This window comes from Melospiza melodia, chromosome 8, assembly GCF_035770615.1.
Source record: "Melospiza melodia melodia isolate bMelMel2 chromosome 8, bMelMel2.pri, whole genome shotgun sequence".
NCBI classification, from domain to species: Eukaryota; Metazoa; Chordata; class Aves; order Passeriformes; family Passerellidae; genus Melospiza; species Melospiza melodia.
The window spans coordinates 38881669-38908445 of record NC_086201.1 but is presented as its reverse complement, the minus strand read 5'-3'; positions in this window follow the sequence as shown (position 1 = coordinate 38908445).

Here is a 26777-nt window from a genome sequence, read left to right as displayed (position 1 = left end):
CCAAAGCAGGGGCCATTGTGCCCCCGGGCTCCCCCCGTCTGGCATCCCGGCGGGTGCGGACGCCTGGCAAGCAGGTGCCGCCGTTCGGGGTGCTGCTGTTGCTGAGCCCGCTCTGGTGATGTTTCTGTGGGGCCCAGAGCCGCCGGGGCAGCAGCCACTGCGCAGCCCTGCTGGAGGAGACGCGGCCGCCCTCCCCATGGTGGCAGCAGCTCTGCGGGCCCAGAGCTCTGGGTCAGGGGGGCCTCGGTCATGGCACCGTGGCCTGGGCAGCCGCCAGGGCCCGGGATGGCCGCCAGCCCTGCCTCTGCCCCCGGCCCCTTGTTGGCAGCACCCAGTGGCCGTGCCCTGGCAGCAGCCCCCTGCCGTCCCTGTGCCCAGCCAGCCCAGCCTGGGCACCTCAGGGGTGCCCCCACCCTCCTGCTGAGGCCCGGCCTCGAGGGCTCCTGCCGCAGGCCTGGGAGACGCTCTGGGGAAGCACCAGAGCAGCCGGGTGCCAGGGACAAGGCGGCTGCCTGGGGGCTGCTTGTGCCCTCTGACACCCAATTCCTCAGGCATTCCCAGCACCCTGGCTCCTCAGGGGCCTCCTGCCCCCTTGGAGCTTCCTGCCACCCACTCCCTCACACATGCCCCTTGTTCCTTCCCACTGCCTCATCCTGTCAGGGCTTCCGCAGCACCGCATCCCTTTGTGGCCCCATCCCCTCAGAGGCTGCCCCAGCCCGGCCAAGCTGGCCGGCAGCAGCGCCGCAGCCCCACAGCAGCTCCAGAGCAGCCCCATCCAGAGGCACCTGGGAGCCCTCAGCAATCCAGCCAGCAGCACACGGGCAGGAGGACACGGATGGCGCTTGCTGCCTGGCACAGGGCTTGTGGCCATCTCCAGGCTCCGCTCTCTCAGGGATCCCCGCAGCTCCGGCCCCTGCCCAGCCGCTCTGTGGGCAGCCCAAAGGCTTCAGCAGAATCACCAAAGGCCAAGGGGCTTCTGGCCATTTCCCCTGCAGCACTGCACGCCTGGGCAGTTGGCTGAGCACATGCACCCTCCCCCCCACCTTCGCTGATGCCCAGTGGCCACTGGGCAGCAAAAGAAAGATCCTGGACTTCTGTGCATGACAACAAAGATTTCGTATTTCCTTGTTAAGATGAGGTCTTCTCTGCAGCTCAGGTGTCCTGAGCAGACGGTTTTCCTGAGATTAGTTGCTTATAGGCTTCCACATGCTGCCCTACAGAGGTGGCTTCCTACCCCTCACCCTTCTGGAAATGGTCTTGCACCTTTTGAAACCTGGAGAATATGGAGCTCTCTGTGCAGCTCTTAAGAGTTGCAGGGTTTGAGCTGCCAAGCTCGAGATGGCAGGGCTGATGTCATCAGTCATGTCCTTAAGGGCTGAAACAGAGGAACAGAGCCATCTGCCACCGGGTGTCAGTCCCTAGGTCTGCAGGGCCCTGAGGAGGCCTCTCCTGCAAGGGCCTTCCCAGCTGGCTCTTGCCACGGCCAGGAGGGAGCAGGGAGCAAGGGGATCAGCCCAAAGCTGCTGGCCACCAATGGCCCACGTGGCCCTGAAATGTCAGTGTGCTCTGCCCACGGGAGCAGAGCCCTCCACAGCCGGGGCAGGGCTTCCAGCTCTCCCCCTTGCAGCCCCCGCTGTCAGCCCTCACCCTTGCAGATGAGCTCGGTCTCTTCCTGCTGCCTCCTCAAGTACCGGCCTGCAACCCCTATGAACACAGAGCCTGTTGTGGACCCTGCCCCAGATCCTGCTATGACAGGACAGGGAAGCGAGCCCGGGCTTGTGGCTCACCCATGAACCTGACGGCTGCCTCTCGCAGGGGCTCCTGTGGGCTCTCCACGTAGCGCAGGGCCCGGTGCAGGTGCTCGGCCGCTCTGCTCCGGTCCTCTGCCAGCTGCAGAGAGTGGCAGGAGGGAAGGGTTGGTGTGGGCACACTGAGCACCACCCTCACAGGCCTTCTCCAGGCTCATGCTGGGGCTTGCAGGCTGTCCTTACCAGGCACTCGCCAAACCTCCATGGCTGCTCCTTCTTCACCAGCTGCTTCAGACGCCTTCTCTTCAGGAACTTCACCGCACAAAGCAGCGTTTCCTGAGAAGCCTGCAGAGCAGCAGAGACATGGAGATGGCCCCGCAGCCCAGGGCACAGGACCCGTGTCCCTGTGCCAAGGCCTGGAGGAGGCTGCAGTCCAGCAGGCACGGGGCAGGAGGCAGCCAAGCCCCCTGCCAGCGGGACAGCAGCAGCCCACAAGTCCTCACCTCTGCCACACGCTGATTCTCATCATGACAGTGGAAGAAGAGTGGGAGAAGGCTGTTGCTCACATGTTTCTTCAGAGGCTTTTTTCCATTGTCCATTACTAGCTCAATCACCTCTTGGAAGAGGCGAGTCGAGAGAAGCTGCACATGGCTGTTGTCCTGTTGGAAAAGAAGAGGAAAAGAACCAGCAATGGTTTCTCTGGGCCCACCTGGGCACAGGCCTGAAAATCCTATGGGTGCAAAGTGTCTGGGCAGCAGCCACTGCCCATGGCTGGGGGCACAGAGCCTTACATTGTCAATGAGTGGCTGTAGCACCTCGGCCAGCTGCAGGGCGGTGGGACTGGATATTAGGGTGGCTCTGTCCTGGAGCTCGTTCAGGAATACAGAGAGGATCAATGTAACCACCTCTCCATCTGCATCCTGCAGTAGGTCCATGAGGCTCTGTGTCAGACTCCGGATGCCTTCAGCCTGTGCAGGACACAATGCTGCACTGTGACAACCATGAACTGTGGAATCATAGCATACCCTGAGTTGGAAGGGACCCACAAGGATTATCCAGTCCAACCCTTGGCCCTGCACACACAATCTCAGTCTGTGCCTGAGAACGCTGTCCAAACACTCCTGGAACTCTGGCAGCCTTGGGGCTGTGCCCATTCCCTGGGGACCCTGTTCAGTGCTCCACCATCCTCTGGGGGAAGAACCTTTGTCTAATATCCAGCCTCAACCTCTCCTGACAGAGCTCCAGCTGTTCCCTTGAGTGCTGTCACTGGTCACCAGAGAGCAGAGATTGGTGGTGCCCTTCCACTTCCCTTGCAGGGAAGCTGCAGACTGCAGTGAGGGCTCCCCTCAGTCTCCTCCAGGCAGAACAGGTCAAATGCACTCAGTCACACCACCTATGGCTTCCCCTGTAGACCCTTCACTATTTTTAATATCCTCCTTTGGACAAACCCTAATAGTTTCATAGGTTTTTTATATGATGGTGCCCAAAATTGCACTCAGTACTTGAGGAGAGGGCATGCCAGCCCAGAGCAGATCAGGACATTCCTATCTGTTGCCCAGCTGAAAATCCTGTGCCTGATGCATTCCAGATATCCTTCCTGGCTGCCAGGGCACTGATGACTCCTACTCGCCATCACAGGATCCCCACATGTCTCTTTCCACAGTTCTCCAGTCTCTCATTCCCTGCTCTAGCCACACAGCCATGCGGCCCATGCCCTTGTTCAGCTTTGTATGGTTGGTGATTGTCCAGCCTGCAAATCTGTCTCTACAGGCCCTCTACCCTCAAGGAAGTCAACAGCTCCTCCCAATGTAGTATTGTCAGCAAACTTATTTAGTATTTCTTCCAGTGCTGTGTCCAAGTCATTTATGAATGGCTGCACCACCAATGCCACTCTGGCGCTGCAACCCCACCCTGCTGCCACAGGGCCAGAGGCCAAAGACCTGTCCCGAAGCACTGGGGCAGCTGAAGCGGGAGGCAGGAGAGCTGGGAGCAGCTGCTCCAGTGCCCGAAGCCCCACACTGACTGCACGGCTTCAGCCACTGCCCCCTTCTCACCACTGAGGGATCTTTGCTGAGAACCACAAGGCCTCTGAGTGCCAAGCGACGCTTTTCCCTGGATTTGCTCTGCAGGCGCCTTGAAATGATCTCCAGGGCACTGTCACTCCATTCCCTCATGTCAGGGCACTCGAGGACCTGCAAGGCACAGGGCAGTGACAGGGAGCCGGCCGGCAGGAGCCCGGAGCCGCACAGGGCCGGGCCCAGGCAGCAGCACAGGGCACGGGCACCGTCCTGGCAGCTGTGCCTACGAGAGGGCAGAGAGCTGGGAGGCAGCTCAGCCAGGCAGCGCTGGCCTCGAGGCTCACCTCCACAAGGAATGCCAGGGCAGGGAGATCCCAGTGTGGCTCCTGTGTGCTGAGCAGCCCCAGCAAGCGGAATGCAATGCAGGAACACAAGGGGTTCGAGGTACGGTGCAACTCCCTGGAAGGCGGAAAAGCCACCAAAACCCTGAGCCAGCAGGAGGAAGCCTCTCCCAGCACTGACTCACACAGTTCTTGTCTTTCCCTACCACCCTGCAAGGAGACCCGCGCCCTTTGGGAGGCAGCTACTCTTGGGCGCCCTCCTCTCCCAGCCTTTTCCAGTGTGTTCGGCCATCCCTCAGTGACAACCTCCTCAGGCCCCTGGCCACAGGGACTTTGTGGGACACCCTGGGCACAGAGCACAAATGTCAGAGGCAGTGGGGAGAAGGGGGTCTCACCTGGCCAGCAGAGCCACGGCATAGTGGTGGGTGTCAGCACGCAGCAGTTCGTCCCAGCCACGCTTGCGTTCCATTGACACCAGTAAATCCAGATACCGCAGATGGCGGAACAGTGCCTTCATAGTCTGCACTGCAAACCTGTGTGCACAGCAAAGCCCAGGTCACACTGGGAATGATGGTGCCTGCCCTGAGGACATGAAGAAGTGGGATGGAGCACCTGTTGGGGCTGGTGGGAATGCTGAGTTGCTCCTCACATTCCTTCCAGAAGGTGTTGACCTCCTCTGGCATCCCTTTTGTGCTGAAGAACACTTGGAGGAGCAGAGCCACAAGGAGGCGGGGAGAATATTCCATAAATGGTGCTGGGCACCAGGGCAGGCGGAGAATCTCCCAAACCACCCTCGTTGCCTGCAAGGGACAAAGCCCCCCGAGACAGCGCTCAGTGCCGAGGTGTCCGTGTGGCAGGGCCCGAGCGTGGCAGGGAGAGGCCGGCAGAGAGGCAGGGGGAGCACGGGGCCTGGTGGGCCTGAAGCTGCCCCTGGGCACGGTTTCAGGGCAGCGCCTGAGGCAGGCAGATGCAGTGGGGGAAGGAGGATGGAGAGCTGCTGGAGGGGCGGCCTTGGGGCCAGCAAAGGCCAGTTGCAGAAACTCACAGCCAGGGCAAAGACACCGGTTTCATCCCCATCAGAGGTGGACACTCTATGCAGCGGCCAGTCCTCCAGCACACTGAGCAGTGTTGGCAGCACCTTGTCCACTGCCATTCCTGATGAAGCTATGGTCCTCCACATGATTTTAGCAGCCCTGTGGGATCAGAGCTGTGTGTCAGGAGGATCTTAGCCACAGCATCATGGACTGAGCAGCTGTGGGAGCCCAGGTGACAGAGCCCTGGAGGGAGCACGGCAGCAGACTGGGTGGCTGACATGGCATGACTGGGAAACAGAGAGCCTGGTGGGTCCTAGAACTCTCTGCCTGTCTGTCAGAACCACTGGACTGTCTGTACAGGGTGATGGGCCCTAAGGGCCAGTGAGCCCTGAGACCAGAAGGAAGGTGGCTCCCATACCTGTCACATGATGGGGCACAGCGCAGGAGGGTGACTGCGACATCAGTGGGGTGGGCCTCGGTCAGCCTCAGGATGTCCATGAACGGCTTGTCATCTGGAGGTGCACTGGACACAAATCTCTGGTGCATGTTCCTCACGAAATCTGCCACCTGGAGGAGGCACAGGGAGAGCTGCCAGAACAGCAACTTCCCCAGCTTCCTCTGAGAAGTGGTTCCCTTTTCCACCACACTCTGATGGCTTCAAAAGCTGAGGGGGGCCCAGCAGACCCAGCTTGAGGAGCCCCCAGTTCCTGGGGGCATCCAGCCCCGGCCACAGGCTGCTTACTTCATTTGGGTGGGAAACAATTCTCTCCCCAAAAATGTCCAGGTCGGGAGCAGAAGCCTTCATGTTTGCCATGCTCTGAGTCGCTGTGATATCAGTGTTGGCCGTGTGGTCAGTGTAATGTCAGGGTTTGCAACTTCCTCCTTCTCCTTCCTTGTCCCAGCGAGATCTGTCCCTAAGGGCACGTGGAAAAAAAGTTGTTGAAACCTGGGGACAACAAGGAACAAGCTGGCTGCACAGAGCCTCCCTGCAGCACCACTCTGTACCATTGCCTCCTCTGAACACTGGCCACCAGCAGCCACGTGTCCAAGGGCCCTGTGACACGCAGCCACATTCCTTCCACAGTGACCACCGTCATAAAGGGCCCTTGCACACAGTGCCATGTGCCCTGGGGCCTCCTCCAGCCCAGCCAACTCGCCTTGCTGTGGGGCAGCTCCAAAGGAGCTCTACACGAATAAAAGACACGCTGATGTCTCCTGAGCCCACTGGGATGCACGACTGGCACAGATGGTCTTCTTACCCTCCATTACCTTGGGGGACATATGGGAGCCCCAAAATCAGAGTGTTCTGCCTTAACAGATTCCAAAGGGTGATGATTCTGTACCAAGCAATGAAAAGGATCCACTGTCACTGAGGTTGCCCACAGGCCAACCCATCTTGGTGTTGTGCCCATGACCTAGGCAGATCTAGTGTTGGTTATTACTGCCTGCTTGTTTGCCCTTGTTGTTGATTGGTACATCTCTTTGTCTCTTTCTGCTGGAGAGAGGTTGCAGTCTGACCCTTGGGGACAAAAATAAAACCCTGAAGAAGAGTAGACTGAGGGGAGACCTCATCGGGGTCTGCATTCTCTACTCATAAAGAGCAGTGAAGGGACAGCTCCAAGCTCTGCTCTCTGACCAGTGAAAGCACCCAAGTGAATGCCTGGACGTGTGCCAGGGGAGGTTTAGGATGGATATCAGGAAAAGGTTGTTCCCCCAGAGGGTGGTAGGGCACTGAACAGGCTCCCCAGGGAATGGGCACAGCCCCAAGGGTGCCAGAGCTCTGGGAATATTTGGACAGTGCTCTCAGACACAGGGTGAGATGGTTGGGGTGTCTGTGCAGGGCCATCCTCAAAACAATGCATCCCCACAATCCACATTCCTTTGGATAAACATGATCTCTCCATCAGTAAACTCATGTTCATGGCCACTGCCTCTCCAGGACCAGACTCTGACTTTTCAGTCTTATTAAAATTCACATAAAGTTTTGCTATGGATATTTTGCCCCTCCTTTTAAATCACAAACGGACACTCCCCACAGTGTGCCTCAGTGCTGGCTCCAGGTGAGCACTGACAACACTACAGATGCAGCTCATTAGAGCATGGGCAGCAGGGTGATGATCCCGCTGTGCATTCTGCTGGGAAAAACTCCTATTTTACAGCTTAGACTGGCTTTCAAACAAGCGGGGCATGCTCTGGATGCAGTCCTGACTCCAGACTATGCCAACGAGGTTGTCTGTGTGAGGATCCCTGGGAAACTCGTCCTTGGAGATGGCCACATTCTCCCAGCCAGGGACCGCCGTCTCTGTCCTGCCTATGTGTTGAAAGATCGGCAGAGGGCAGGGCAATCCCACCGAAAGATGGATGAGGACAATTCCCAGGAGGCGGTATTCTACTGCAATGCCGTGGGCGGCACATACGATGAAGAGGAGGCCTGGGCATCCAGTCGACCTCCTCCCCAGGGAGGGTGCAGAGAGCTGGGCAGGGTCCCTGGCAGAAGATAGCCAGGGTACCAGTGAAAGTGCTCTCGGAGGTGCCAGAGTTCTTCTCTCGGCATCCTTTGGGAGACGGGGAGCAAGCTGTCTACCGCAGCAGTGTGAGGCCCAGCCAGGAAGCAGCAGCTGAGATAAGCTACCTGTTGCCCAGGTGCAAGGTCCACCTGAGACACAGCCATCAATAAACACACCCTCCCAGAGCTCAGCCGGGACTCAGCCTGGGGCTGCTGTGACTGGAGGATGTGTGGGTGGGGACCCCAGGTGAGGCCAGCGAGACCCCTTAGTGCTCTCAGGGGTCCAGCACTTGGGGCAGCCCAGGGTTTGAGAGGGGAGCAATGAGTGCCTTGAGGGCACAGCTCTGCTGGGGGCTGCTCCTCGGGATGGGGGCTGAGGGGAGCTGCATGGTGGTGCCCATCCCCATGGTTGGTCGTGATCAGCTCCCCGTAATCTTTTCCTGTGTAGATGGGAGTTTACAGATTCTTTTGGGGGTGACCTGCTGGTTCAGAAAAGCGGAAAGAGCTGGGCACTGTGTTTGTAAAGAGGTTCTGCCAGAGCCCAGAGTACCCCCAACAGTTGGTACCTTTGCTTCTGTGAAATCGCAGGAGCACCTGGGTCACTGAGCTTTGCAAAGGGTCACTGGCTGCCCAAGGCTGACTTGCTCGTATTCTCCTGGGCACTTGGCTTTCAGGAGTCCTCCTTGGCACTTGGAATGTGAATGTGTGCGGAGCGGCCTCATCCCCTGGAGATGCTCTTTGCCCTTCCCAGCAGATGGGCAGCAGAGAAAAGCCCCAACTTTCCTGTCCAAGAATTGTAGGCAGAGAAATGAAGCACATGAGCATGCTGCTGTGGTGATGCGCCTGAAAGCTAATTTCTGCCAGGGGCTGGGGGCCAGACAAGGGTGGAGGAGCTGCACCTTCTGCAGCAGCCTTGGGGAAGGGGAGTGGAAGGCAGAAGCATTGTGAACCCACAGCCCAGATCAGCAGCCTCCTTCCTGCAGCAACAGCCATGCTCGTACATAGCAGGAAGTATGGAGAAGCAATGAAAAAATACATAAATCACAGGAGGCCACTGTCCAAGAGTCCCCAGCCCTGTGGAGCACATCGGGAGCAGAGAGGTGCCCACTGCCCAGCAAGCACTGTGAGAGGAGCACAGGGAGCTGCAAACCCACACCCGTGTTTCCTACCTGCTGCATTTGGACAGAACTCTGACACCTTGAGTTCTCTTTGGCACAGAACCAGCCCTTTCCCTTCTACACTCAACCGTAGCATGGGAGGGGGGTGGAGAGGGCCCCTTCCTTCCCACCTCCAGCAGACAGCAAGGGCAGAAGTGGAAGAGAACAGAAAGCCTCCAGGGGCCAAATTTGCACCTTGTTTCCCTGCTGGGGGCTTGGGGGGGGTGGGAATTTGGCAGCTTTCCTTCTTTGGAAAGGGTCCAGCTGCCTTAGGAGAGAAATTCCTTGCATAGCTTTGCTGTGAAGAAAGTGCTGACCTGTTCGGGGGCGTTTGCTGAGCAAGTGAAGACGAGCCAAAGGCAGCTTGTAAGTGCTGGAAGAAAATGGCCCAGTTTGCTCATCCCCGGGGTGAGGCAGCAGGTCAGGCTCTCTGGGGGGAGCGGTGCCTGGGGACAGCAGCTTTGTGCACCTAAGGGAGCCCAGGAGGGTGTCCCAATGCCCCCTGGCTTCACACACCTGCAGAGAGATGACCCGACTGCAGCACAGCGCCTGCGGTGCCACGCCATGTGAGCATCGGAGGTGACATGGCAGCTACATCCAGACACTGGGGCCCAGGAAAACCCCACCATTCCCAGGGGTGAGACCCAGGGGACACCTGGAGAGCTGGAATCTCAGGGTGGGGATGAGAGAATGGGTCAGGGAGGGGGCATTTAGCTACGGTTTGGCTCAGAGTACATCTGGGGATGCAAGGGACTCGTACAGGACACTGATCACTGCGGTGTCAAAGGGAATTTAAACTAGCAGCAGATGGCTGGGGGAGAGGGCATGGACAGACTGGGGTGGGAAATGCACCTCACGTTCACTTCTGAAAATGCCAGCAGGAAAACAGTGTAACTGCTATAAATATGGGAAGCAAATCCAACCTCTTGCAGTACCAGGAGAGCGCTAAAGTGCATAACTAAAAGAGCGTCAATTTAGTTAAGAAGTAAGGCAGCATCTTTTTAGGATGAGGGTGGTGGAACACTGGCACAACTTGCCCAGGGAGGTGGTGGATGCTCTATCCCTGGGGACATTGAAGGTTGGGATGGACAGGGCTCTGAGCAACCTGGTCCAGGGAAAGGTTCCCCTGCCCATGAGATGCTGTTTAAATGTCCCTGCTAACACAAACCATTCTGGAATTCTATGATTCCATTACTCCATGCTCCTTTGCCTGGACAACAGAGCAAGGGCAAACCTAAATGTGCTTCCACATCAACATCAGACACCTAAACCAGCTACTCACAGATTTTAGGGGAGGCTGTAATAAGGGGACACTTCAACTTGCAGACCGGATTGAAATGTTGGGGATAAGACATAGGGATATAAGTTTTGAATGCAGTACATGGCGCCCTTCCTCCAGAAACAGTCTGAGAACCACCAGGAAAAGGTGCTGCTCTGGATCTGCTCTGAAAATGAGGAAATGTGTCCCAAAAAATACCCCTAAAAACAACAAACCCGGCCAATCCCAGACAAAAAGAAAAAAAAAAATAAGAGTACAAGGAAAAGTGATGCTGGGGAGTAGAAGGACTCCCAGAAGAACAGGAAATCTGAAAAAAACACATCAAGTCAGATATAAATAGGGAAGAAAGACGACTAGGAGCAAGCCGGAGGCTTGTCCTGCTAAGTGTGCTCAAACCAGTGGTGACCAGCTCAGCCAGTCTTCTGCAGGGACTGGGAGGTGGGAAGGGTGCACAAGGATGAGATGGACACAGTGACAGGGCTTTCCCCTGGGAGCATTCACACTCCCACCCATTTTTTTCCCTCAGGGTGGGAAAGTCTCTTAAATTGGAATAAAAATCCTGGTGGGGTTATCCTGGAGAGACAAGCTGAATGTCCTGGACAGTTTGGAAGTGGCCAGCACCAGGATGGGGACACGGATGGGTCAGCAGGAGCACGGTCAGCTCCTCCTGACCTAGGGGACCACGAGGATTCTCACAGGAGCAGTCCTTCCTTGGGGCCACTCCCCCTCCCCAGGAGGGAGCCTGTGCATCCCAGCACACGGAACTGGGGCAGAACCTCGGCATATCCAGTTGCTGAGGAGCCTGGAGCAGCCCAGTTCTCAGTGGGGAGCTGCAAGTTTCCTTTTCCCAGGAAGGAAACAGCTCCTATTTTGAGTCTTGCTAGAGCAAAAGGCATTGATTTCTTTTTTCTCTTTTAATTTTTTTCTTTCTTTTTTCTCTTGTTTTTTCCCAAATGAGTCAAAATTGACCATTCTTCTGCAGAGGAGTGCAGCCTGGGAGAGAAGAGGTGACAGCCTTGAGGCTGCTGGGACAATCCCCAAGGAAGCAGCGAGAACATGCCAGGATCTTTCATTTTGGGGCTGTTTCCTCTGTGTTACCTGCACACTGGGAAAGCATCCCTAGGGCGCTGCTGCTCCCTCGTGTGCAGCCACCACCCTGCACTGCAGCCTGTATCCTGTCCACATCCAGCTCCCTGTGCGGCCAGAGACAGCCACGTCAGCGCTGTGCCTGCCGAGGGGACAGGGATGCTTTCAGGGCTGTCCCCCAAGTGACAGCCTGGGCTCAGGCCCATTACTCTCTCCTGGAGGTCCTTGTCTTGCCTGGCTGGGTTTCAGAGCTCTCCCTTGACCAAACACCTGTCTGGCAATGTAGGAAGGAAGGGGAACATGTTCTTTTGCTCCAGCTAAAAATGAACTGCTTTTCAAGTGGTCCCTCTGGAAGGGCTGGTGAGGGGAAGCAGGAATCCAGATGAGTTTCCTTGCTTTGTGGCTGCTGGCCTCAGTTCACACCCAGCAGGGAAGGCAGTCAGCGATGATTTGAATTGAGTTGAATTGAGTTGAATTGAATTGAATTGAATTGAATTGAATTGAACTGAATTGAATTGAACTGCACTTCGTGGAGAAAACAGGAAGGGGCACAGTCTGCGGAAAGGAGGGAGATCCTGGGAAACCCATCCCAGCCAGGACTTGGAGGCTGTGGATAGCTCCCACTGGCCATAGGAGGGATGTGGAGGGGTTGGAGATGGCAGCCGGGATGTTCTAGTGTGGGAGGAGGACTCCTCCCTTGGATGAGCAATTCAGGCATCACAGAAGGGTTTGGGACCTCTCCCAGCCTTCCTGAGTTTGGCAGCGGTGCGGAACAGCTCTTGTTAGCAGCGAGCCCCAGCCCTGCAGAGGGATGGGAGGTTTGGGCAGGATGTGCAGTGGGATGGGGGAAAGGGGCGATCTCTCCATTCTCTCCAATGGATCCCTCGGAAGCTTTGGGGGGACTAAACCCAGCCCCCGCACCTGTGGCGTGGATGCCCCGAGGTCTGAGGTGGCTGCAGAGCTCTGCCCTCCTCCTGTTGCGGTGCTGGCCCGCGCCTGCAGAGCGGGAAGGGAAACAAGTGCCATTTCCCACAGCCAGCCGAGAGGCAGGGACCCGAGGGCGAGCCGCTGGGATGAGGCATGCGAGAAGCATCCGCCGCGTCCCCTTTCCCATGGAATGCTTCTCCCGGTCCTTGCTGTGATGTGTGCTGAAGGATTGGTTTTCCTCTGGAGCGGATGAGTCACGGAGAAAGTCGGGAGGGAGCGGGGGCTGCCCGGACATCCCAGGTGCCCTGTCCGGCTGTGTGGGAGGCAGTAGGCACTGCCCAGGGGTGTGGGCAGAGGGCACGAAACATGCGTGTGAACTGAGAAGCTGGGGCTGGCTCTGTCTCTGCGGACACCACACAGGGCTCCCCGGTTCTGGGAAAGGAAGGGGGATCCCTCCTTTGGTCCCTCTCACCCTTCCCCGGGGAGGAGGTCACTGTGCGTAGGGGTGAGCTCCCAGCTGTCCCTCTGCTGAGGGAGTGGCTGTGTCTCTGCTGGCTTCTCAGAGCTCTCGCTTGCCCTTCTCTCGCAGCAATTTCATTGACAATGTCCAGCTTGGGAACGCGCCAGGCTATCTCTGTCACGTCAGGATTCCGCCAGATGGGAGCTCTCCGCAGCGGCTGCAGGACGTGGCCAGGCCTGGGGTGCCCTGCCCAGCAGCTCTCTGTGCAGGGCTCAGGGCTGTGCCGCCTGGAACCTGTGCAGCCCCTGCTGCGCCAGGAGCTGATGGTGTGCTGGTTCCCTGGCCCCGCTCACCTCCCTGCAGAGCCTCAGCAATCCGTGCTGTCCCATCCCATCCTCTTCCCATCCATGGGTGGGCTCCAGATCCCGCAGCATTTCTGCTGCCAGCAGGTCTGCAGCCGCCCCTGGAACACCTCGTGCTCTCTGCAGCCCCTCTCTAAAACACTCACCAGCTCCGGCTGCCGGGGCCAGGCGTGGCGCTGCCGCACTCCCAGCCCCAGCAACCCGGCCCGGCTGAGCTCATCCCCCGCCTACATGGGCAGGTAGCTGTGCTCCCGACTCAGCCAAGCCCTTGTGCCCGCCAACTTTCCTCACTGAGGGATTATCGGGATTTCCAGTTGTTTCCACGCCCTGCCTGCACTGCCTGGTGTTATGAACAAAAATTCGGTTAATATTTTTTTCTCTGAGAAAAAGTTACCACTACTGCTGGGCTGCTGCCTTTGTTATTGTAATCACGGGTCGTTGTCGTTAATGGTTGTTTTTGTATTAGTAAAAGCCCTGGCTGGGGCGAGGTAATGGCCCTTCTCCTGGGTGGGGACCTTGCCCGAGGCTAAGTTTTACCTTTCTCAGAATAGGGAAGACACCTGAGAAGGTGGGGGGGGTTTTGCAAAGTGACTCCCAAGACCAGAATGCTTTGTGAGACCCCCATCTCCAAACTCATGGAGAAACCCCAAAAACAACGAGCCACCTAAGAGTTGAGAGACTGGAGTGATGTCTGGACGTGAGGAACCGAGTGCTGAGCCTGCAGAGACGAGGAACACCTTCGGAACCTCTCACCCTGACCATGGGAGTTGACCCCGGCGGTGAGACCAAGCTGACAGAGTGGGAGGGGAACCATCTGCTGGGGACATCACGCCCTAAAGGCTCCCACGAGGACTGGATTCCCCCCAGCTCTGCCCCTAGTGGACAGAGCTGCGCATATCCTCCTCCTCTGAGTCGCCCTGGGAGAGACGAGGGATGCTGCAGACCCGTCGAGCCGCCCAATCCTGAGCTGATCACTTTTAATAAAGGCATTAAAAAGGAGAAGAAGTCTCCTGGCCTTGTTTATTTCAGCTGGGGCCTCATCCGGGATAGCCACGCCGCAAGAGGACTCAGGACTGGCCATCTTGGATCTTCAGAGGACAGCTGGCTACCAGGACCAAGAGGGACCGGCTCAGGACAGCGACGCAGAGGAGCACCGGAGCACCGGACTGGTGAGAAATCTGGTGGCGGGAGTGGGAGACGTGTGCATGTGTGTGTGAGTGAGACGAGGGCCGGCAGCCGGACCTTCGAAGCGAGAGTGGACCCCTCAGTAGTGCGGTTCCAGCTTTTCGCGAGAAAACCGGCCAGGAACAGGGGGACGCGAGTGGAATTAGCGTGAGTGAAGTCATCTCCCAAGGGGGAATAAAGGGCCCCCCCACTCCGGGCGTGCAGAGTGAATTACTGTGTATGAGTGGCACGCACCCCAAAGTCCTGACAAAGGGAGGTCAGGCACTTTTGTAAGTCTCGAGAAGGATTCGAGTAAGATTTGTCAGTCCCGAGAAGGATTCGGGTGTTTCACAAGCTCTGCAGGCAAAGTAAGTCCTGACAAAGGGAGTCAGGCACAAACCCCAGCGAAGGAGGCTGCGGTTTGCTTTTAAGTCCTGATACGGTGAAGCCTAAAAATTGACGGGTTAGGCGAACTAAAAAATCAGGCAGTTGTTTTTCCTGACTGAGGGAGTCAGGCACGACCCGGATTCTTGGCCGAGGCTTCGTGTGTTCAAGTCCCGATAGATGTAAGACCTGACGTTGGGAAGTTGGGCAATCAAGAGATTGGGCAGTTGGTTCAGTATAAAGTCCTGAGCATCAGGCAGAAATTTGAAGTTCAGTAGAGGAGGCTGAAGCTCCTCAAACAAGGTTTTTTGAAATTCCCAGTCAGTAGAGGCACCTTTGGGACTTTTTTATTGGAACCTGAAAAATGGGATGTTGTAGTAGTGAAAAGACTGGCAAGAGACTGACGTATATACATCCCAATAGTCCCTTAGGAGAACTGTTAGTAAAATGGGATTCTATAGAGGCCACAGAGGGATTAGATAAAGTGAAAATGATCCATTATTGTATGGAAGTGTGGCCAGAATTAGAGGTGCAAGGAGGATGGCCTTGGTGTGGGACAAAGGATAAGTGGATGTGCCAACAATTAATTAATTATCTGACAGCTCGAGGCGATACTGATCCTGAGCAATTACTGTATGTATCTTGCTGGTTAAAAAGCGCTGTTGGGGATGAAGGGGTGCGAATTTGTAAGGTACAGAGTAAGAAAGAGGGGAATGAAGGAGGGGATGATAGGACTAGTAAAAGATGGGACCCCCTGGATTATTTGCCTCCTTCTGCCCCTCCACCTTATAATCCTCTTCTTCAAGCACCTCAAATGGCAGGTCCGGTTCCTCTCCCGGCTGCCATCTCATTACCACCTGCTCAAACTCCTCCTTCTACCTCTTCAGCTTCTGCTATGATAAACCCAGTATCTCCTCCAGTTCCTTCTGCACCACCACGAGTGCATACTCCACCTGCTGCATTCTCCACCCCTTCTCCAGCTCCGCTTAATATCTAATCAAGCTCTTCTCCCCCTCCTATTGCTGTCCCTTTACCTCCTCCTAGTTGGGACCCAAATGCCTCCTCGCCCAGTAAACAGCTATCAGCAAATACACCTGCTGATGGGCAGAAAGTTCAGGGTAACCCAGATGTCCCTCAAAGTAGTTTGGCATCTGAAGATGGGCCGTACTGTAGCACCAGATTCAAGACCTCCAAGGCGGATGTTTCCCCTCAGAGAGGTTCCTATGGGAGGAGTGGCGGGAGGTGTTGGCTTTGTGAATGCTCCCCTAACTGCTTCTGAGGTGAGAGGATTCAAGAAAGAGTTGGGGCATTTGGTTGAGGACCCAGTGGGCATAGCCAACCAAGTGGATCAATTTCTAGGTCCAAATATCTACACTTGGGGGGTGATGAATTCCATCCTGAGTATAATATTTTCCCCAGAAGAGGTCCAGATGATAAGGGTGGCTGGCATAAAAATTTGGGAGAAAGATAACAGTCCAGGACCCCAGGTGCCAACAGGTGAACAGAAATTGCCACTAACGGATCCCAGCTGGAACCCTAACCAGGAGGAGGGGAGGAAGGCCATGAGGGAATATAGGTCTTTGATAATATGGGGGATTAAAGAGTCAGTTCCCAAAGGAACTAACACCCAATTGGCATTTGAGGGTACACAAGAGAAGGATGAAGCTCCTGCTGCCTGGTTTAACCGCCTAAGGCGGAACTTCCAGTTGTACTCTAGAATAGACCCAGACACCCCAGAAGGTCAAATGCTACTAAAAGTCCAATTTGTTACCAAATCTTGGCCTGATATACGGAGAAAACTGGAAAAGATGGAAGATTGGCAAGAGAAGGACATTAATGAGTTATTAAAAGAGGCATTGAAGGTGTATTTAAGGAGGGAGGAAGAAAAAGCAAAGGCCAAGGCTAAGATCATGGTTGCTGTAGCTAGAGAAAGTGCAGGGTGGGCAGGTCCACCACCAGGAGGAGGCAAGGATAGGTCAGTACTGTCAGGTACAAGAGGGATGGAGAGACCTCAAGGCCCTTTGAGAGAGCGACATTGCTATTACTGTGGAGAGGCAGGACACGTCAGGAGGTTTTGTAGAAAGCTCAGTCTCGATGCGGCATTAGCCAGGGAACAAGATAATTTAGGGAAGATCCTTAAAGGTGACGATTAGAGGGTCAGGGGCTTTACACTATAGGGGACCCGATGCAACATCTAGAAGAGCCCTTGGTAAACTTTGAAGTGGGACCCTTAAATGAAGAATTAGAATTTTTGAGTAGATACAGGAGCAGGTAAGTCCTGTCTCAACAAAGTACTAAGAAGTATAGTATAGTATAGTATAGTATAGTATAGTATAGTATAGTATAGTATAGTATAGTATAGTATAGTATAGTATAGTATAGTATAGTGAAAAACATCTGAAGTTAGGAAAAACAGCTAGGTAGAAAGGATATCCAATAGCACCAAAACTGGCCAGTAATACTTAACCTTGTAATAAGTGATGTGGAAGTAAAAGGTACCTTATTGTTGTCTTGTTGTGTGCGTGAGAGTGAGTCACAAGCAAAGTCAGCCTCAGCTTCCCGGGCAGGTGGGAAGGGGGCAGTGGAAGTGTGTGTGTGTGTGACCTGTAAACCAAGATACTGTTCCCTGGGCAGGTGGGGGCTGTGGCTGGAATGTGTATCTGTGACCTGCAAACCAGACTAGTGCTCCCCAGATGTGTGAGGGAGCCGTAGCTGTAAGAGCGTGAGTGACACGCAGACAGCCTCACAGGTGAATGTGCACCAGAGGCAGCCAGAGCCAGGGCCCTTCCAGGAGGCCCAGAGATGCTGAGACCCGTGGGCCAACCCCAAGGTGAGGGGAGCCACAGTGATTTTCTAGCAATAATGATCCAGTTTGTGTCTTGAGGGTGTGAAGGAATGTGTGAGAATGAATATAGACAAATAAGAATAGAAGTAATGTAGATTGTGCATTATAAGTTTTACCACATCTCCTTAGAGGGAAGTGTATTGTGTAGAAGAATGGTGTAAAAAAAATATTTAAGTGTAAGGGGCTGAAAGAAGTATTTTAACTGTAAGTGAAAGTAAGAAACAGAAGCAAGAGATAAATAGATAAGATCTTGAAAAATAGAACAGAAAACCAATGAATTAAATACACAGAAAAAATAGGGGAATAAAAATACTTTGGGAGTTAAGTTAGCTGAGAAATACAGCTCCTTGCAAAATACAGAGTATGTAGAAGTTGATGAGAGAAACATGCAAGCTATGGAAAAAGAGAAGTTAACCAATAACATTAAACAGACAAACTGAGTTTTGATAAAATCATTAAATTGCAGACCACTAATGCCTGTGTTTGAAAGCCCGTTTCAGGTACTCTTCATTACTAATTCGACTGTACAGACCAAAAGGAAAAGGTTGGACTCACATCGCTCTTACCCCCTGGCATTGGACCAGGATTCAACATGAGGTTTTTCTCCCTCTGGCATTCTAGCATTGGACTGGACTGCACCCCATTCTTCCTCTGGCATTGGACCGGACTCCACCCCTTTCTCCTTTTGGCATTGGGCCAGAGTCCCAGTTTTTCCTTCTGGCATTGGGCCAGACTCCCAGTTTTTCCCTCTGGCATTGGGCCAGAGTCCACACCACTCTCACCTCCGGGCACTGGATAAGGATTCATCCACATCACAAGTTAATTCACCTGAGTATACTGTGGTAAAAGGACCAAAGGATTTAAAGTTGACTCTCAGAAGGAAGAGTCAAAAAGACTGAACTGTGTGGGAAAAAATTGGTACAAAGAGTTCTAATATTATTTAAAAGGTTTCAAAACTGTTCTGTGTAAACTATGATGGTAAAAAGTTTAAGACTGTAAATAAGTAATTCTGGTTTAAGTTCCCCAATTTATTTCTAAAGACTCCAGGTTAATCCTCTACAGAACCCTCCCCTGGGAGGGGAAACCCAAATTGGTAGGGAACAGACCAATAGAGGTTTAACCAGATAAGCGGGTAGAAAGGACTCTAAAGAGCTTGGAAGCTTTTCCTCAGTAAAATTCCCCAAGAGGCAAGGCCGGGTGGGCAGGCTGTGTGAGATGACCCATACCGGACTCTTGGGAAGGGTAGTACTGATGGCTCTGATGGCTAGTGGTGCTCAGGGGAGCCCAGCTGAGCTGTGCAATGAATGCTACCAAGCCCTCTATGAGGAGGAAGTGAGCTCCTTGTCGAGAGTCCACATCAGTTCTAACCCTGATTGTGTTAACCTCTCCCAATTGGTCCTTTATCAGAAAAATAAAAGAGTGTATTGGATAGCCCACAATATTGCCACTTTTAGGCAGCCACTCCTAGGAGAGTGCCCTATAGGGGAAGCCTGGTTGTGCTTTGAATGTGATGCTGCTGAAACAAGCTCAGCAGATATAGTAAAAAGCAAAGAAATGGTGAAAATAGTAAGAAAAATTGTTTGTTACAAGTATTTATATGAGTGTACTGGAAAAGAGATAAACTCCTTTTGGAACACATTTCAGGTGAGCCTTAAACCCCTAGATTTGATCTCGTCTGGAGCTGCGCTGCTAGAGTGATAAAACCAATTTTCTTATTACCCAAAGAAACTGGATCAAGTTTAGGAGTTCCTATATAGAATGATTTGGGAGAAATTAAACAGAACAGGCAAAGGGAAATAGAAATTGAGAAAATCCAAAATTGTAAAAGCCAAATTCGGATCCCAGTATCTATGTTAAACAAAGTTATCTGGCTCCAGGCAGTATTAAAGATAAAGAATTCAATTATTAGGAACATTTCAAACGAAATAAAAAGGTTAGCATGTGTAAATAATGAAGAACAAACTCCTACACTTGATCCCAGTGGGTGGGAGAACCTAAAGATTTTCAAAAAGGATGTATGGGAAAAGGTAGTTTTTCTTGCTGTGTGTGTACTTGGAGGATTGCTCTTTTTACTATGCTTATTTATCTGTTTTAGTAGAATAGTACTTGCCGTGCAGATGAACCTGAAGAAACCAAGGAAAGTAACAAGGTTAAGTAACCATGATTACCGAAGTGCACAAGAGATTTATAGTAGATTCAAAACAAAAAATTGTGAGTTGATGCAAGCTTAGAATTTAAGCTCGTTCAAAGAAAAAGAGGGGAGACTGTTATGAACAAAAATTCGGTTAATATTTTTTTTGTGAGAAAAAGTTACCACTACTGCTGGGCTTCTGCCTGTGTTATTGTAATTACAGGTCGCTGTCGTTAATGGTTGTTTTTGTATTAGTAAAAGCCCTGGCTGGGGTGAGTTAATGGCCCTTCTCCTGAGACAGTAACAGGTGGGGACTTTCCCGAACAGTGAGGAGAAGAGACCTGGAGGGGAGGCGTTATGCAAAGTGACTCCCAAGACCAGAATGCTTTGTGGGACCCCCGACTCCATACTCACGGAGAAACCCCAAAAACAACGAGCCACCTAAGAGTTGAGAGACTGGAGTGATGTCTGGATGTGAGGAGCGGAGTGCTGGGCCTGCAAGAGATGCTGGAAACCTTCATCGTTCCTCACCCTGTCTTTGAGATTCCCCGGGCCAGGTCTGGGAGAGGAGCGAGACTCGGACCGAACTACCATCTGACGGGGACATCACGCCCTAAAGGCTCCCACGAGGACCGGATTCCCCTAGCTCTGCCCCTGGTGGACAGAGCTGCGCATATCCTCCTCCTCTGAGTCGCCCTGGGAGACGACAGGACGCTGCAGACCTGCCGAGCCGCCCAATCCTGAGCTGACCACTTTTAATCAAGGCATTAAAAAAGGAGAAGAAGTCTCCTGGCCCTGTTTATTTCAATAAACCTGGATTTTGGAATATGCATGAAGTTCGTTAACACTATTATTTAAACTGGCTGATCGATCAATAAACTCGAGTTCGATGCATCAAAGGATGGTCGTTCTCCCCTCACTTCAACAAATGGTGACACCCGGACGTGATAGCGGACACCACGATGATCGCGAACACCACGGGGATTGCGAACACCATGAGAAGTGAGGACTGGTTCGGGCTTCGAAGCAGCCGGAGTGGCAAATAAGCGCGAAAACAAAGCGGAGGAAAAAGCCGCCGATACGCGCCGTGCCCTGGCGACCATATAGATGGGACCAGCCGATACGTGCGGCACGAGGCCTGGAAAAGCTGCAAAGTGAAAGTGCGCACTTAAAGAGGTATGGAAAGGCAAGCCGCATATGAACTTTTTATTACGTTTTTGCAAAAAAGGCAAATTAAGGGAATAGACTTACAGAAGGAATTGCAAGGTCTTTTGGCTTATGGTCTGGAACGGGGAGTCTTTGTGAATCCCCACACAGTTCGCGAGTTGTCGGAATGGCGTAAATTTGGTGATTTATTGTGGCAGGCTACTTTAGACGATTATAAAACTGCTAGGAAGATGGGTAAATTATGGCGGGTCATTAACACTGAGCTGTTGCAGTTTCAGGATGAAAAGAGGGCTGCGAGTCAGGCTGTGAGCCCGGCTACAAGCCAGGCTCCGAGCCAAGCTCCACAGAGCGCTTTACTACCCACTGCGCCGCCTCCTTTAACAAGCCAGCCCCCCCTAACGAGCCAAGCTCCGCAGGGTGCTCTGCAGGGTGCTTTATTGCCCGCTTTGCCGCAGGCTATGCATAGCACTTCTGAGTCTCCCGTATCTCTTGCATCGCAGCAGCCAGAGCCAAAAACGTATGCTCTGTTCCCGAAAAGCAATCAGAGCCCTGGGTTGGAAAATGATCGAGCAGCGATGATTGCAAAGGAAAGACGAGATGCGTGGGCAGCTCTTGCCAAAGATGCTGTGGAAAAGGGAGACCAGGAGTTGATAAGCTTGGCGAGCGAACTGGCTTGTCCGGTTATTTTCACCCCTCAGACCGGAGGAGGCATTCAAGCTACAATCAGTGCTTTAGACCGGAAGATGTTATCTCAGTTGCGAGCCACTGTTAGTCAGTTTGGTTTTAAAAGCGAACCAGCCAAGCAAATGCTCGACTATATTTTTGACACCAGTATTCTTCTTATTAATGATTGTCGTGGCATAGTTAAATTAATCTTTACCCAACATCAACAATTGCTGTGTAATGCTCATTGGCAAGCGCTCGTTAGCGAGTGCGTGACAGTACAAAGGCAGCAGGGTGACCCCCTCCATGGCGTCACTGTTAATGAGCTTATGGATCTGGGATCTTTCTTTCGTCCTGAGGCACAAGTTTTAATAGGCCAGGAGAAGTGCCGGGAGGCAATGAGGTTAGTCAGACTCGCGATGGAAAGGGTAAAGGAACCAGAAGAGAGACCTGTAAATATAGGAATCAAGCAAGGCAGAGAGGAATCATTTAGCTCTTTTATTGATAAGGTTGCCGCAGCAATTGAAAGAGCTGAGGTGCCAAAATATCTTAGGGGAGTATTGCTCAGGGAGTGTGCTCTCCGAAATTGTAATTCTACTAGGAGAGTACTTAACACCCTAGGTACTAATTGGACTATAGAAGAGGCATTAGAGAAGATGGCCCTCATATCTACGGGACAGCAGGCTTTTGTGGTAGATGCGATCAAACAGAAATCAGCGTCAGGAATAGGCTTTCAAGAACAGGCAAAGTCCTCTCAGAGTCAGGTATTAGCCGCTCTTGCACCTCTCCAAGCGTCAGCTGCATTTACAAATCAAATAATTGGGGCCAAAAATGCCGCTCGGACGACCTGGCACCAACAGAAGTCATCGCTGCAGCATCGGCACCTTCTCCTGTCTACAACCCGACACCACAGGGAGCCGCCGCGGGGGGACCGGGACCGCCGCAGAGGGAGTGACCCGCAGCGCGGAGCGGGGGGGGCCCGTCCGCTCCGGCGACCGGAGTGCTTTCCCAGCGCCAGAGTTTGTTTCTCCGCCCCACAGCTGGTAAAGAGCCTCGGCTTTGGACCTAACAGCCTAATGGATGTAACTTTTGTCAACAAAAGGAAAAGATCCCTGCTGAAACTGAGAAACTAGTGATGGTAAACAAGTGAAGTTAAAGGAACTTTTGTTCTTCCTGGCAGAGACTATGAAGCAGGAATCAGCGTACTGTATGCATGGGTCAAATTTCGGCCGATTTGGCTCGGCATTGGTTGTGCTGTCTTGAAATCACCTGCATTAACATAGACTTTAACATCAGAAGCCGGATGGCTTAGTCGGTGGAACATCAGAATCTAAAATTATATTTTGAAAAGTTTAAAAATGTTAAAATGTGTTGGATTGATTGTATGAGTGAGATTGTATGAGTGTGCTTTTTGGTATAAATGCTGCAGCAGAAATGTGAGAAAGGTTGTTTTGATTTAGTGTTTTGGAGTCAGGCCTGTGGGCGTCAGTGATAGTGAATGCTATATTTTATGTCTATAGTAAGTTATCTGTTACTAAGTAGTTTAAGTTAAATTATTTATTAAATGCTGAATACTATTAAGGTTAAGTTTGTTAAGTTTATTTTCTGTTAAGTTCGAGGTCTGTTAAGTTTAAATTGTATATTAGGTTTAAGTTAAGTTAGATTCTGTTAAGTTTGATCTTACATTATTTACAAATAAGTCTGCTATTTAAAGTCAGTTAAGTTTTGTTATAGTTAAATTTTATTAGAATTAAGAGATTTTACATGTAAGTTCTGTTGATTTAAAAATCTGTTAAGTTTAAGTAATGTTAAGTTCTATTAAGTTTAAATATTCTAAGTTTAAGTATTTTAAGTATAAGTGCTATTAATGTTAGATAGATTTATGCTTTTACGATAGGTGTTTATTTTATGACTTGTGTTCAAAGTGTTGTTGTGAACATCAGAGAAACCTTGCTAGCTGAAAATACTATTTAGTTATTAGAATTGCCTATTCTTATGTTGCAAAGAGTGTAACACAGCTAGCCCATAGAATTTTGAAACCAATTAAGTTCTGTTAACTTACAAATAAGTCTGCTAAGTTAAATGTTTTAAGTGCTTTAAGTGTATACTATTTTCTCACCACTCCAAATCAACAAAGGACTGAGAATCGCCCAGCTGATGCCATTTCAGCCAAATGACTGAAGGATCACAGACTGTAAAACTGATTTTGAACTTGTCTGAGAGGCCCGGGGAAGGAGTGGATGTGAAAATCTCAAGGACAAAAAGGATTGTTTTCAGACTTGCCGTTCACCTCCTCTCCAGGTTCACATGAATGAAAACAGCTAACAGCTTTCTTTTCTTAGTCCAATTACCACCTACTGTGTAATGCCTGATAAGGCCGGACATTGTGGCTCAGCTGAGGGTGGTTTTAACCCTTTGGGATAAAACGCCGTTGCCGGAGGACCAGGGAACTGATTGACATTTTTGAATCATTATCATCTTTCCATATAAAAGGACCAGCAAAAGAGAACTGCCTTGAATGTCACAGCCCAAATTGTGCTGCTTGGGTTGCACTGTGTTGCGGGGGCTGTGACAAGACCTTTTGGGTGGATCAGTTGTCACTTTTTCATTTATGGTGTAATACCTGTAATCATAGACATAACTGGGAACATAATTGGGAGTGGGCACTACGGAATGAAACAGGACTAAACACTGCCTCAGCTTTAGATCTTTATGAATCGCATGAGCAGAAAATCTTGGCTTATCGGTGGGAGGTACAGTGTATTTTGAAAAGGGTTAAAGCTCAAAGTGCATCATATATAACCTCTGTAAGGTGTAGAAAACTGGTGCCTTTAAAACAACATTCCGTTGTAGGGCCTATAAAAGGAGATCCCAATCAGGCATTAGACAACTGCATTAGAAGGTTACAAAGGTGTGGTCTTCAGGTTTTGGGAACAGTAAGATTAAAAACTGATAAGAAAAAGAAGGTCAAAGTAAAACCAGAAAAATGAGGTTTACTTTTATTATATTACTTGGTGTAGTGGTAGCTGAAGAACTAAAGGTAACATATTTTAGTCAACCTAGAGATAATGTATGGATAACACTTGCTAGGCAGATTAATCAGTCATCGCTTTGTCTCAGCATTGGAGGAGTTACTAACCCTTTTCGAACATGTTTGGTAGGGCTTCCAGTATGGTCTCCTCAAGAATTCTGCAGTCTTATTAATAACCGAGCCTTACGTATGCGCAGTATGGTAAATATTAAATTGCCTGCACAGAAAGGGTATACTGCCAGTCAGAGTGACGGCTACAGTCAATGCCTGCTAATTCAATCACTTAATACTCCTTTGCATTCTCCACCTGAGGAGTTGGAGCTTTTCGGAAGTGCAAATGCTAGCATGACCAGCACTTCCAATGGTGGGTGGTTCAGCTTTGATTACTCTACTCTTCAAAAGATGAATCAGCATAAACAGACATGGGCTACTCTGGATTCATCTCTAAGCCCAGACATAGTGTCTAAACAACTTTACAACCAATGTAAAGGCTCTAGCATCATGAAGAAATCTAAGAAATCACCTAAGAAATTACCTACAGGAATATTTCTAATTTGCGGAGATAGAGCCTGGAAGGGTATACCTGCCCAACCTCAGGGTGAACCTTGTTATTTAGGCAAGTTATCACTATTCCACCCTAATATATCTGTGTTAATGCAATTAAGTCATAAGATAAAGAGGTAAAAGCATAGCTTACATAATTTAGACTGTAGTCAAATAGGAGATCCATGGTTCTGGAGTAAATTTAAACAAGTGATGGTTTCAGCTCTCCTACCATGGGGTGGTGCAAGCAAAGCTTTGACTTTAGCAAAACAAATAGGGTGTTGGGCTAAGGGTGAATTGAATAAAACATCACAGATATTAGATATGTTACCTGCAGATGTACAGAGTGTTAATCACGCTGTTCTGCAAAATAGAGCTGCCATAGATTTCTTACTACTAGCACAAGGCCATGGGTGTGAAGAGTTTGAAGGGATGTGTTGCATGAACTTATCTGATCATTCTGTATCTATTCATGCTAAGTTAAAAGAGCTACGGCTAGGGCTTAACAGCCTTAAGGAAGAAGAAGGATTGGGTATTGATGAGTGGCTTAAAAGTTTTGGATTGGGACCATGGCTAAGAAACCTTGTAATATATGCTATAGGGATATTAGGTGTACTCTTATTGCTTTTACTTATATTACCTTGTTTCTGTAGCTGTATCCAAAAGATGGTTAGTAGGATGGTAGAGAAAACCTGGCAAACTAACCTCCTTTCTCTTAAAGAAAAAAGTGGGGGAAATGTCAGGAGTTTAGTTCAAGCATGGCCTAAAGAAAAAGGCCACGAAGCCATACAATTGAGAGAAAAGTAACAGGTAGTTGTGAAGCAGTTCCAAAAGCAGTTCCCAGCCTGATTTCTATAAACAATTAGACTCTCTCAGCCATCACTTTATAAACAATAAGGTTCTCAGGCAGTCTTCCCATAACAAGCGAAACACCCTCTCTGGGAAAAGATGGCACCCTGGGGACAGATATGGAAGTTTTGGGAACCTTTCATATCACAATGGGAACACTGGTTTTATTTTGTGTAAACAATTGATGGTATTGTAAAACAAAAGGAGTGGTTAGAGTTTTCTCTGTTAACCTATCATAAACCTGGATTTTGGAATATGCATGAAGTTCATTAACACTATTATTTAAATTGGCTGATCGATCAATAAACTCGAGTTCGATGTATCAAAGGATGGTCGTTCTCCCCTCACTTCAACACTGCCCTGCCCAACGCTTTTGTGCTTCGCTCTGTCATGCTTCACTGAACTTTGCCAGACCCTGCCCTACCCTCCCCACCCTACCCCACCCCACCCCGCCCTACCCCACCCAACTCAGCTTCACCCTGCTCTGCCCAACCCATCATGCTGCGCCATCTCCTGCTTTGCCCAACCCAGCCCCGCTTCACCGCACCCTTCCCCACTCTGCCCCACCCCTTTTGCCCTGCCCTGCCCCACCACACCCAACCTGTCCCCACCCTGCCCCACCCAGCTCTGCCACACTCAACCTCAACTCTCCCTGCCCTGTCCAACCCTTTCTTGCTGCAGCCTGTCCTGCTCCACCAAACCCCGCCCCGGCCCACCTGCTCCGCCCCAGCCCACCCTGCCCCACCTCTCTCTGCCCTGCCCTGCCCTGCCCAACCCTGTCATGCTCCGCCCTCTCCTGCCCTGCCCAACCTGGCTCCACCGTGTCCCACCCATCCCCGGCCCGCCGCAGCTCGGCCCCAGCCCCGCCTGCTGCCCCAGCAGCGCCAGCCGGGCGTGCTCCTCGGGGCCCTGCTGACCTGGGATCTGACAGTGGCTCTGTTTGTCTTTCTTGCAGCTCTTGAAGACAAGGCAGAGGACGTCAGCCGTGCCACCAGAAGCCTGGCTCGTACTCTACTGCCTGACAGGTTGCAGCCTCCTCCTGGCCTTGATACAGAGACATGGGTTCTTCTCCTCACCTTTGG